This window comes from Rhincodon typus, chromosome 25 (assembly GCF_021869965.1).
Source record: "Rhincodon typus isolate 14 chromosome 25, sRhiTyp1.1, whole genome shotgun sequence".
NCBI lineage: Eukaryota > Metazoa > Chordata > Chondrichthyes > Orectolobiformes > Rhincodontidae > Rhincodon > Rhincodon typus.
Genome location: NC_063356.1, coordinates 31,349,786 through 31,362,031, shown reverse-complemented (window position 1 = coordinate 31,362,031; position 12,246 = coordinate 31,349,786). Strand labels below are relative to the sequence as shown.

Genomic DNA, 12,246 nt, shown 5'->3' with positions numbered 1-12,246 from the left:
AGAAGATAGGTGGAGAGGAGACAGTCAGGTCAAAGAGGCGGGGTTGGAGCCAGTAAAGGTGAGTGTAGATGGGGAGTTAGGGAGGAGATAGGTCAGTCCAGGGAGGACGGACAGGTCAAGGAGGCGAGATGAGGTTAGTAGGTAGGAGACGGGGGTGAGGCTTGAGGTGGGAGGAGTGTATAGGTGGGAGGAAGGACAGGTTAGGGAGGCGGGACGAGCTGGGCTGGTTTTGGGATGCGGTCGGGGGAGGGGAGATTTTGAAGCTTGTGAACTGCACATTGATACCATTACGCTGCAGGGTTCCCAAGCTAAATATGAGATACTGTTCCTGCAACCTTCGGGTGGCATCGTTGTGGCACTGCAGGAGGCCCAGGATGGACATGTCGTTCAAGGAGTGGGAGGGGGAGTTGAAATGGTTCGCAACTGGGAGGTGTAGTCATTTGTTGCGAACCGAGCGTAGGTGCAAAGCTGTCCCCAAGCCTCTGCTTGGTTTCCCCGATGTAGAGAAGGCCACATCTGGAACAGTATACAGGATACAGTATACCACATTAGCAGATGTGCAGGTGAATATCTGCTTGATGTGGAAGGTCTTCTTGGGGCCTGGGATGGGGGTGAGGGGGGAGGTGTAGGGGCAGGTGTAGCACTTCCTGCGGTTGCAGGGAAAAGTGCCGGGGGTGGTGGGGCTGGTGGGGAGTGTGGAGCGGACAAGGGAGTCACGGAGAGAGTGGTCCCTCCGGAAAGCAGTTAAGGGTGGGGAGGGAAAAATGTCTTTGGTATTGGGGTTAGATTGCAGATGGCGGAAGTGCCGGAGGATGATGCATTGGATCCGGAGGTTGATGGGGTGGTACGTGAGGACGAGGGGGATTCTGTTTTGGTTGTTATTGCGGGGAGGGGGTGTGAGGGATGAGTTGCAGGAAATGCAAGAGACACAGTCAAGAGCATTTTCGACCACTGTGGAGGGGAAGTTGCGGTCCTTGAAAAATGTGGACTTCACAAGCTTCAAAATCTCCCCTCTCCTGACTGCATCCCAAAACCAGCCCAGCTCGCCCCCACCTCCCTAACCTGTCCTTCCTCCCACCTATCCCCTCCTCCCACCTCAAGCCCCACCCTCCATCTTGTACCTACTAGCCTCATCCCGTCTCCCTGACCTTTCCATCCTCCCTGGACTGACCTATCCCCCCCTAACTCCACACCTACACTCACCTTTACTGGCTCCATTCCTGCCTCTTTGACCTGACTGTCTCCTCTCCACCTATCTTCTCCTTTATCCATCTTCTATCCGCCTCCCCCTCTCTCCCTAATTATTTCAGAATCCCCTTCCCCTCCCCCATTTCTGAGGAAGGGTCTAGACCTGAAACGTCAGCCTTCCTGCTCCTCTGATGCTGCTTGGCTGCTGTGTTCATCCAGCTCTACACCTTGTTATCTTGCATTTATTAAAGACAGGATCAGTCTGACCCCTGACATTCCTGGTCAGCTGTACAATAATTCCAACCCAAACTTGAGGCTGGTGTTTAATTACCATAAACCCATTTGGAAAACAATACCACAAATTAAGTATTTTTGTCCTTTTTGGCTTTGTTTCTAGTAATATCTATGAACTACATAAGAATGCTTGAAAACATTGTGGACTCCTAAACTCCTAGAATGCCTTTTCCAGGGTTTTCCAGCTACTGAGTCATTGCTTCAGTGCTGCCTTTTCTCTCTCTCTTATTTGATCTGAGAAAAGAAATGATTATATTCAGGCAGTGCTACCTCCTTACCCCAAAATTAATTAAGGGGAACCCTGCTGAACTTGTAGTTCTAGTTTAATTGGACTTTTTGTTGCTTATAGTATGTAATTTGTTTCAAGAAGCACATTGCCCATGAAATTAATGTACTGTTGAGTAACTCACCCAGGCTGGCAAAACTGTATTGACTTCAAAAGAAATAAAAAGTCAGGAATGATTAAAACAGCCTTCTGATTCACTATCACCTATTAACCGTCATTGTTGAAAGTCAAATTTACTCCATACTGAATACACTTGTGATCAATTGGATTCAATTTTCTATTTTAGGGACAAGTTTTTCTGAGGGAGGATTATGGTGCTCAGTCTGCCACGGCCTCTGGTAATTTTTTTCTCATCCAACCTTCCATCTCAATCTCATTGATTATGTGACAGGCCTCTTGGTGCATATCTTGTGGAATTGTGCAGCAGGGAAGGCGGATGTACTTGTGACTGCCAGGACTTTGTGACCTTCATGCCTTTGGCACCATATTTAAACCTCAGCTCCATGTCAATTGAGTCAGTGCAGGCTAGCAACTGCCTTTCCCAATGTGGTTCGTCACCGAAATGGCCAAGAAAGACAAATTAGCTCTATTGTTTATGGATAGAGACCTGGAGGTGTTGCTGAATGGGCTGGTGGAGGGGAGAGCAGTGCTGTATCCTGCTGACAGCAAAGGAGGTCACAGCACCTGATTCGAACAGCAGCCTGGATCAGTCCGGGTAAAATGTAATCCACATGCCACCATGTGATCTCTGTTACCTCTCACTCTCCGGGCTACCACTCACTATAATTTTCCCACTACACGCAGATCTCATTAAGCCTCATGAACTACTCCTCTCACTATAGCATGCCTAATCAATGACTTTTACCCACGTAATCCCCACAAGCTACAAACTCTTCCTGCCCTTCCAAACTCTGCACCACTCAATGAGTCACTGAGGACACCTCACCACCTCTCCTGCTCCTGTAGCACTACTAACTGTTCTTCCATCATTGTCATCCTTCTCTTTGTCTCATCTGCAGGACAGATATTTCAAAAGAAACCTGAGTGATGTACCTGTAATCACCAGTCTTGGTCTTGACTGGGGCCCAACTTCCAGATTGTACAGACATAGACCCACAACTCTGGTACAATCTGTCCAGACTGTTATTGGACAAGCCCCTTGACTGATTGTGATGGTTCCCCAAACTGACTGCAGTTCCCTTTGACCTCAGTAGCAACTGCTCTCCTTCGACCTTTCAGACCTAGACATTTGGTTGAAGTACGTGCAGTCTATTTGCAGCATAAACTGCTGGCACATGCTCTAGGTGTGACATTGACAGAGTGTGGTGCCATAAAATAACACGCCCACCCTCCTCACTCTTGGTGCTTTGAACTGTGACCAGTTGCCTGTTGTTCCCATGCGCAATGAAGTAAGCACAAAGTTGATGAGTGCTAAGAAATGAAGCTAAAAGCCATATGACAATTCTGTGTACGTGTGTGAGCACCTGTGTGCAAAGTGAGCCAGTAGAGTCATGCAAGTTGTAGGTGTCCCTGACCTCCAAATTGAAGTTGTGAAGAGCTGAAATGGCATGTGCCTCTGGGAGCAGCCAAGATGAATGTCATTGCTGGTGTTTTGTTGATGTTAACTAGCTTGTTCAAAGAGAACGTGGAGCAAAAAGAAATGTTATAATGGAGACAGAGGCTTGAAGAAGAAAGTGGTGAGCTGCTGCAGCTGGGTAAACTGCTCCATCCAGTACCTGAGGAAGAAGAGGGAAATTGGAAGCCGCACAAAAATGAGGTGAGTTGTGTGATTAAAGAGATGCAAATGCCTTAAAATAAGGCAGTTGCTGCTAAGTAGTGTGATTGTGAATTTGCTGTTTAAACTTTATTTCTTCATGTTGAGATTCTGATTTTCTTGTCTCGGTTGTATTTTAACACATTCTGATTGTTGCCTTTAATGTCAGCTTTATTTTCCAGTGAAGCCTCTATTTATACTAGTTGGAGGGCAGAAAATGCTGGATATGGCTGACAGTAAGATGCATTTGATGCTAGGAACATGAAGGCAATGTTCTACGATGTTGGAAGCTTCAATTACAAATCCAATAGAAGCTTGAATTGTTTACGTATTTGAATATTCAGATTCACACTATTATGACCTTTCCACCCACTTATGTTTGGCTGTCATCATTGCCACTGTTGAACACTAGAAAAACCTGATGGTATTTTGAATTGAATAATGTAATTATAATCATATTTGTCCTTCAAATTCGTACTAAGCAGAAGAGTTACAGTCCATGAGAAGCTGAATTCAAAGTTCAAGCATACCTGAATTCTCATCTTATTACTAACAATGAGACCCCATTTAATTTACTGATTAGCCTGGAAATATATCATTTTATCATCACAAATACTTGGCTCATGCACATCATCAATTTAATAGTAACATTAGCATGTTTATTCTCTTTGCATTTATTTTAAACAAGCTTGTCCATCCATTAGAATAGTGAACAATAGAGTTTGGCACAAATATGATCTGCTGTCATACAATGCTATTACATGGCACAATTCCAGCCCATTGACTTTATATGAGGTCATTGTGCTTGCCACCCACATAATGCAAGACTGAAAAAATCTGATGCAGCACAAATGTAAGCTGTGACACAAGAAGGAATAAAAATAACATTGTTCTAAAACCTCTGCATTACCACGTCAAGAGAAAATGGAACTCTATTTATAACATGGTGGAGTAGATCTTTCTATGGACTGTGCTAATTTTTGAGCAAAGAACAAGTACAATGATGACCAATTTAGAACTGACACAGTCTGCATCCAATCAGTGCAAGCTTTGGTCCCACTACTAAGTTTGTTACATCCTGTTTTTAGGCATCCCAGATAGATGGTTAAAGCAGAGAAATTCACACATTCAAGTGAACTTCTTTTCAATACTGGGCCACTGTAACCCCACCTCCAACACCTATACGAGGGTCAGTGCTGACAATGCAGCTGGCCCAGAACTGAAGTCATTTCTCACATGAGCTGCGTGTGGAGATATGAACATTGTTAGCAGCTCACGACGTGAAGGCTGAGGTGGCTTGAGAATCGCATTTTATTGATACTCAGACTCCTTGATTTTGATGTGCTTTAGTCACTCAGCACTCTAAAGTGCACAGCCCCAAATCTACCTCATTGAAGCTATTTTATAAAGATATAGTAGTGAGTAATAGGATATCACAGAGATCAGTGCTTGGACCCCAGCTATTCAAAATGTAAAGATTTAGATGTAATATTTCCAAATTCGCAGATTACACAAAGCTGGGTGGGAGGTTGTGCTGTGAGAAGGATACAGTGATGCTTCAGTGTGATTTGGATAAGCTGAGTGAGTGGGCAAATACATGGTAAATGCTGTATGACATGGGTAAGTGAGGTTTTGGGAGCAAAAACAAGAGTGCAAATCATTATCTGAATAACTATGAATTGAAGGAAGGAAATATGCAATGAGAATTCTCATGAGTGTTCTCATACCTGGGTGTCACTGAAAGTAGACATTGCAAGTGCAGCAGGAAATCAGGAAGGCAAGGGGTATGTTGGCCTTCATTGTGAGAGGATTTGAGCCCAGTGGTATTGTCATTTCACTATTAATCCGGAGAGTCAAGCAATGTTGTAGAGTCATGCAACATGAAAACAGAACCTTTGGTCCAACTCATCCACACCGACTATGTTCCCAAACTAGACTAGTCCTGCCTGCCTGCATTTGGCCCATATCCCTCTGAACCTTTCCTATTCATGTACTTATCAAAATGTCTTTTAAACATTGAAATTTTACCTGCATCCACCACTTCCTCTGCTCATTCATTCCACACAATAACCACTCTTTATGTAAAAAGCTTGCCCCTCATGTTCTCCTCTCACCTTAAAAGTAATCCCCCTAGTTTTAAACTCCCTCACCTTAGGGAAAAGACCTTTGATATTCAACATATCTGTGTTCCTCATGATTCTATAAACTTCTGTAAGGTCACCCCCTCAACCTCCTATGCTCCAGTGAAAAAAGTCCCAGCCTATTTTTTACAACTCAAACCCTCCATTCCCAGCAATGTCATGGTAAAACTTTTCTCGACCCTCTCCAGCTTGATAATATCCTTTCTATAACAGGGTGACTAGAACTGCACACAGCACTCCAGAAGAGGCCTCACCAGTATCTTGTACAACCTCAACATGATTTCCCAACTCCTATACTCAAAGGACTGAGCAATGAAGGCAAGCATGCTAAACACCTTAATCATCCTGTCCACATGTTACACAAATTTCGAAGAAATACGTACTTGAACACCTCTGTTCTACAATATTACCCAAGGCTTGCCATTAATCGTGTAAGCCCTGCCCTAATGCTTTTGGGAGCTGGGTCTAAATCCTGAGATATGAAATGTTGGAATTTGAACTCAGTAACAATCAAATTCAGAGTCTCTTGATGACTGTAAAACCATTGTCAACTGACAGGATAAATAAACATCAAATTCACTAATGTCCTTTAAGGAAGGAAACTGCTGTCCTTACATGGTCTGGTCTAGAAGTAATTCCAGACCTACAGCAATGTGGTTGACTCTTAACTGCCCTCTGAGCAATTAGGCATGGGCAATAAATGCTGACCCAAATGGCAATGCCCATATTCTAGGAATGAATTTTAAAAAAGTAAGGAAAGTGGTAACAAGCTATTGAGTTGGATGATGAACCATGATTGTAATGAATTGCATTTTGTATTCATTTTGTGAATACTGTTGAATACTCCTTTTCAGTTTTTCTTTGAGTACTGTTAACAATATAGGAACACATCACTCTGGTATAGCTTCATTTTCACCTGACTAAACTGCAGTCACTTTCCCTTTAGCTGAGACAGTATCATTTGTCGGGTTTGTAGACTGATATCACCATTAATTAATGGTGTCTGTAAATCTTTGTATTTCATTTAACTTGACTTGCAAGTAAGAAACAGGATGACATTTAGGTTTTTAATGTTATTCTGTCACCTTCCCATAAAGAAAACAGATGTGTCCTGCAACTGAGAAATGCAATTTTTTAAATCCATTTATGGGATGAGGGCATCACTGACAAGGCAGCATTTATTGCCCATCCTTAATTACTCAAATTGCAGTTCAGTCAATCACATTGCTGTGGGACTGGAGTCACATGTAGGTCAGATTCCCCCATTCAGGGGAACTCTGTAATCTAGTAAACCTTTTTTTTATATCAGGACAAAAAGATAAGCTTGCTGTAGCCTGTACTTAGCTTCTATTTCTGTTTCATGGGCAGTGAACAGTATGAGTTCTCATTAATATCACACAAAGGTAAAGCATGGCATTTTTAATTTCTTTTTCATACTCTCCTAAACAGTACAGTCTCAGATAATCACTTGTGCTGTATTCCTTCAAACCAGCACCTTTTGTAAACAGTAAAGAAACATGAATTTTGGGTAAAAATGACAGTGAAACCTACCAGCATTCACCACCACTTCTAAAATTGTGAACAACTATGAAGGCGGAATTTAATGTTAACCTTCATAAGGTATTTGGTGTTAGGGAGCATTTTTTCAGGTAGGAGTTTAGTGGTGAGGACTCTTATGGCCTTCCTGCCTCCATCTTGACTAAATCCAGGCAGGATGGCCCATAAATGACCTCTCTGCCCCATCTCTTGCTTGCTTGCTTTCTCTCTCTCTCTCTGCCTCTCTCATGCACTTGCTTGCTCAGTCCCTCTTGCTCACTTTCTTTTTCTCTCTTTTGCTTATCTTTGTTTGCTCTTGCTCTCATTTACTATCTTGCTGTGTCTCTGACTTTAAATTAAACAACTGGATTTGGGAAGTATGCAGAAAAGACAGAGGAAGGAAGAGACTGCATTAAAAAAGGGGAATGAAGAGTTGTTGACATATTCTGCACTTTGATGTTTGCTCTTTAAAGCCACGACTGATTTCAATGAATTATCTCTGCTGGTGGGACAGAGTGGATGGAAAATTATTCAGGCTTTGCTGAACTGTGTTTAAACTCCCAAAGTGCTTCAATTGGCAAAGCTCTATCCTGTAAATTCTAATTCATCAAATTTATCACCAGCATGAGAATATTTTTCACGTTATTTCCTTCCCCAAAAGTGCCATAATAAATCAAGTAATGATTTTGTATTCAGGTAGTGAATTCTTCCCTGCTCCTTATTTTCTTCGGTGAACTGGTACCCTTGGGAGTTTTTTTTGGCTGACAGCTTGACAATCCCCTTGGCAGGGACAAATGGATATTATTAGATTGTTAACATGTGTTTGTCATGAGCATATTTGAAATGTGCTCGTGATCTTACTCGTCTTGAAAAAGTAAGTTGCAGCTCAATGACCTACTTGCCTTTCACCAGCTCTCCAAAGCCCCTCCCCACCCACCACCAGATGCTACATTTGCACTGTCTGGTCAATCCCTGTTGCTCTTGTTCCTGTCTCGTCCAAACAATGACAAAATGTAAGTTTCTTTCCTTACGTGTCACCTCATAAACTAAAATGGAATGTTATGGAGAAGGTTATTTTTGGTCCCTGTATACGAATGACATGCAAGTCCATGAAGCGTTCTATATTTGCAGCTCTTGTCGCACGGTGGTAGTGTCCCTACCTCTAAGCTAGGAGACCCACTTGCTCCAGATGTCATAACATATCTGAACCGGTTGATTAGAAGTATCTAATTCCTGATTTACTCTCTGGAAAATGTGATTTTTCTTTTTTCAGTGAAATTTAGGGCAGGATTTTCATTCTGATCTTGACATTGTTGGGTAGAGTCCATAAACGTTGACCACAGGAAGATTTTAGAAGGGGCAGCTAATTAAGCAGCTATGTTCAGGAACTGTGTCCAATTAAATATGGAGAGTGGATTTCTGATTCTGCTGGGTCAATAGGAGATCATCCACTGGAATGTTCCCAGTCTCAACAGGAGAGGTGGGAGTTGCTGGAATATGTGAGCCGCCATGAGAGTACCTGATGATGGAGATATCTTCAGAAGGCTTTTCAGTATTTAAAAATAAAATATGGCTGGAATGGCCAGGCCTACATTGTGGAAGAGGCACCCCTTCAAAGGAAGGCTGAGCTGGAGCTATGGCCTTCTGGAAATGATGGCTATGAGGAATCTGGGAGAGAAGTGGAATTAAATGAGGAATTGCTAGTGCATCCCTTTCTTCCACCACAAGGATGCCTTCATCCATCTAAGAGGCTTAGACCTCAGTGAGGCCACTGACTTTCTTCAGGAAAAAAAACAAAGTTGCTGGAAAAGCTCAGCAGGTCTGGCAGCATCTGTGAAGGAAAAAAAAAACAGAGTTAATGTTTCTGGTCCGGTGATCCTTCCTCACACTTTTATGCCCTGTGGAAATCTCCAGACGGATGAGAAGGGTGCGTCACTCAGCACTTCAGTTGGCCTAATGGGTCTAACTGGCCTTTCACATGGAGATAGTCATCAACCCTGAGAAGCAGCCTTCTCAATGTAGGTCAGAGAGAGGGATGTGCTAATAGACTAGCACACCAACAGTTAGTGTGAGATTTCCAGCCTGCCTGCCTCTGTCCTTTCGTCAGTTTGCCTGTCCAGATTGATACATTGGTGGAAGGTTTTTTAAATATAATTAGATGGTCTGTTTATTCCTCAAGTCAAGAAGGCTCTTGAGGACAATACTCAGTTCATGTAAAATGAAAAAAACCTTTTGAAAGTTATGTAAACCATATCCACCATATTGCCCTTGCATTTGCTTTCTGTTCATTGTAGAGTACATTCCTTCGACCTCACCTGTAGTGCATGTAGAGTTCTTGGTGTCACACTTTACAAAGGATGTAAGAGAGAGGATGCAGAAGAGGTTTGCAGAATTGATCCAGACATGAGAATTTTCAGTTATGACGTTAGGTTGGGACAGCTGGGAGTGTTCTCCTTGCAGAAGAGATTGGTATTTGTTTGTCAGCATAACCATGCTGTATGATTCTATGTGTTTTTAAGTTCTCACTCAGATGCGTCTTAAAATGTTATGAGAGTACCTGTCACCGCCACCCTCTGAGAGGAGATCTGATTGAAGTTTTCAAAACCATAAGTAACCTGGAAAGAGTGAAAGAGGAGACAATATTTCTGTTTGTAAAAAGACTGATAATGAGAGGGCACAGATTTAAATTAATTAATAAAAGAAGCAAAAGAAAAACTAGGGAAAGAGTAGTGTCCATTTAAAGATCACAATGGTACTTTGTTTGTGGAACCATAGGATGTTGATAGGGTTCTAAATTAATACTTTGTGTCACTATTTTCCAGTGAGAGGGATGTTGTGGGTACAAAAATCTGGGAGAAAGGACAGTGCTATACTTTAGCGAATTAGCATAAACAGAGGGCAGGCTTAACAATGGATAAATCTCCAGGGCTACATGTAAGATATCTCAGGTTGTTGAGTGAGGCAAAGGAAGAAATAGCAGGGACCACCGGCAATAAATTTCAATTCCTTCTATGGCCACAGAAGAGGGGCCAGAGGATTGGAAGATGGCCAATGTGATACAATTATTCAATAAGGGAGCAAGAGATAAACGCAGAAACTATTGGCCAGTCAGTCTAACCTCAGTGGTGGAGAAACGATTGCAAGACGGACAGAATTAATTGCACTTGGAGAGTCAGCCATTAGTCAAGAGCATAGTTTTGTTAAGGAGAGATCATGTCTAATGACCTTGATTGAATTTTTCAAAGAGATAACCATGTATGTAAATGAGGGCAATGTATTCGATATTGTTTCCTTGGGCTTGAGCGTGGCTTTTGATAATGGTCTACGCGGGAGACTGATAATGAATATAAGAGCCCATGGGATCCAAAGAAATTTGGCAAATTGGATCTAGAATTGGGTTATTGATAGAAGGCAGAAGGAAATGGTGAAGAGGCGTGCTTATGACTGGAAATCTGTGTCCAGTAGAGTTCCGCAGGGATCAGTGTTGGAGTCTTTGCTGTTTGTGGTATACGTGAATTATTTAGACCTTGAATGTAGGAGGGTTGATCAGCAAGCTCACAGATAATACCAAAAGTTGGTGGTATGATAAACAATGAGAAGGATAGCCTTAGACCACAGGAAAATACAGACGGGCTGATCAGTGCTAAATGGAATTCAATCCGGATGAATGAGGTAATGCACTTGGGCAGGACAAACAAGGTAAAAGAATATATGATGAACATTAGGACCCTTGGAAGCACCAAGGATTAGAAAGACTTTGGTATGCATACCTGCCAGTCCTTTAAGAAGGCATATAGGTTTTTTATTTGTCAAGGCAAGGAATTTGTGCTGGAACTGTATATAACATTATTTAGGCCACAGTGTGCATTATGAGAGGAATGAAAGTGCACTTGAGAGGGTACAGGAAGATTTACCAGGATGTTGCCGGGACTGGGGATTATTAATTATGAAAAAATATTGGATAGACTGGGGTTTCTTGGAGGAGGGGAGACTGAGGGCAAAACATGATTGAGATACATAAAATATTGAGGGGCATTGATAGGGAGACACTTTTTTTCCCTTTTGGTTGAGGGATCAAAGGCCGAGGGTATAATTAGTAAGGTAGCAGATGAAAATTGTTGTTGTTGATAGTGAGGAGGATGGTCTCAGGCTGCAGTTTGATATTGATCAGCTGGAAAATTGGTCAGAGCAATGGCAGATAACATTTAATCCTGATAAGTATGAGATGTAATAAGTGAAGGACATATACAATGAATACTGAGGAATATATAGGCCGTGGTGTTTGAGTGCATAGATCCCTGGATCATCAGCACAGGTAGACAGAATAGTGATGCTTGCCTTCATTAGCCAGGGCATAGAACATAGGAGCAAGGAAGACTTGTTGCAACTTTATAAAACAATGGTTAGGCCACAGCTTGCATACTCTGTGATGTCCTGATTCAAAAGAATGTGATTGCATTGAAGAGGATGCAGAGGAGATTCACCAGGATGTTGCTGGGATAAAAAGTCTCAATTATGAGGAGAGACTGGATAGCCTGGGTTTGTTTTCCGTGGAACAGAGGAGGCTGAGGGGGAGATCTGATTGAGGTATACAAAATTATGGGAAACATAGACAGAGTAGATAGTAAGAATCTTTTCCCTATGGCAAACATGTCTAAGACCAGAGATCATAAGTTTAAGGTGAGGAGTAAGTAGTTTAGAGGAGATCTGGAGGAAAAAAAAATGATTTCACTCGGAGGGTGGTAGAAACATGGAATGTACTGTCTGAGAGGGTGGCGGTGACAGGTCCTCTCATAACATTTTAAGACGCATCTGAATGAGTACTTAAAAACACATAGAATCATACAGCATGGTTATGCTGACAAACAAATACCAAACTACACAAAGATAACACAGTGTGGAGTTGGATGAACACAGCAGGCAGCATCAGAGGAGCAGGAAAGTTGACGTTTCGGGACAGGACGCTTCTTCTGAGGAGCGTGCTCCTGGCTCCCATGGATGGCAGGAAAAGGCTGCATGTGGGCATC

At 42.5% G+C, this 12,246-nt stretch overlaps 1 protein-coding gene across 3 annotated transcripts in view; it reads left to right on the top strand.

The window, feature by feature from the left end:
• LOC125486049 (chemokine-like protein TAFA-5) overlaps positions 1 to 12,246 on the top strand; it is a 320,982-nt gene that overhangs the window by 102,609 nt on the left and 206,127 nt on the right. The gene's annotated exons all lie outside the window — the stretch shown is intronic.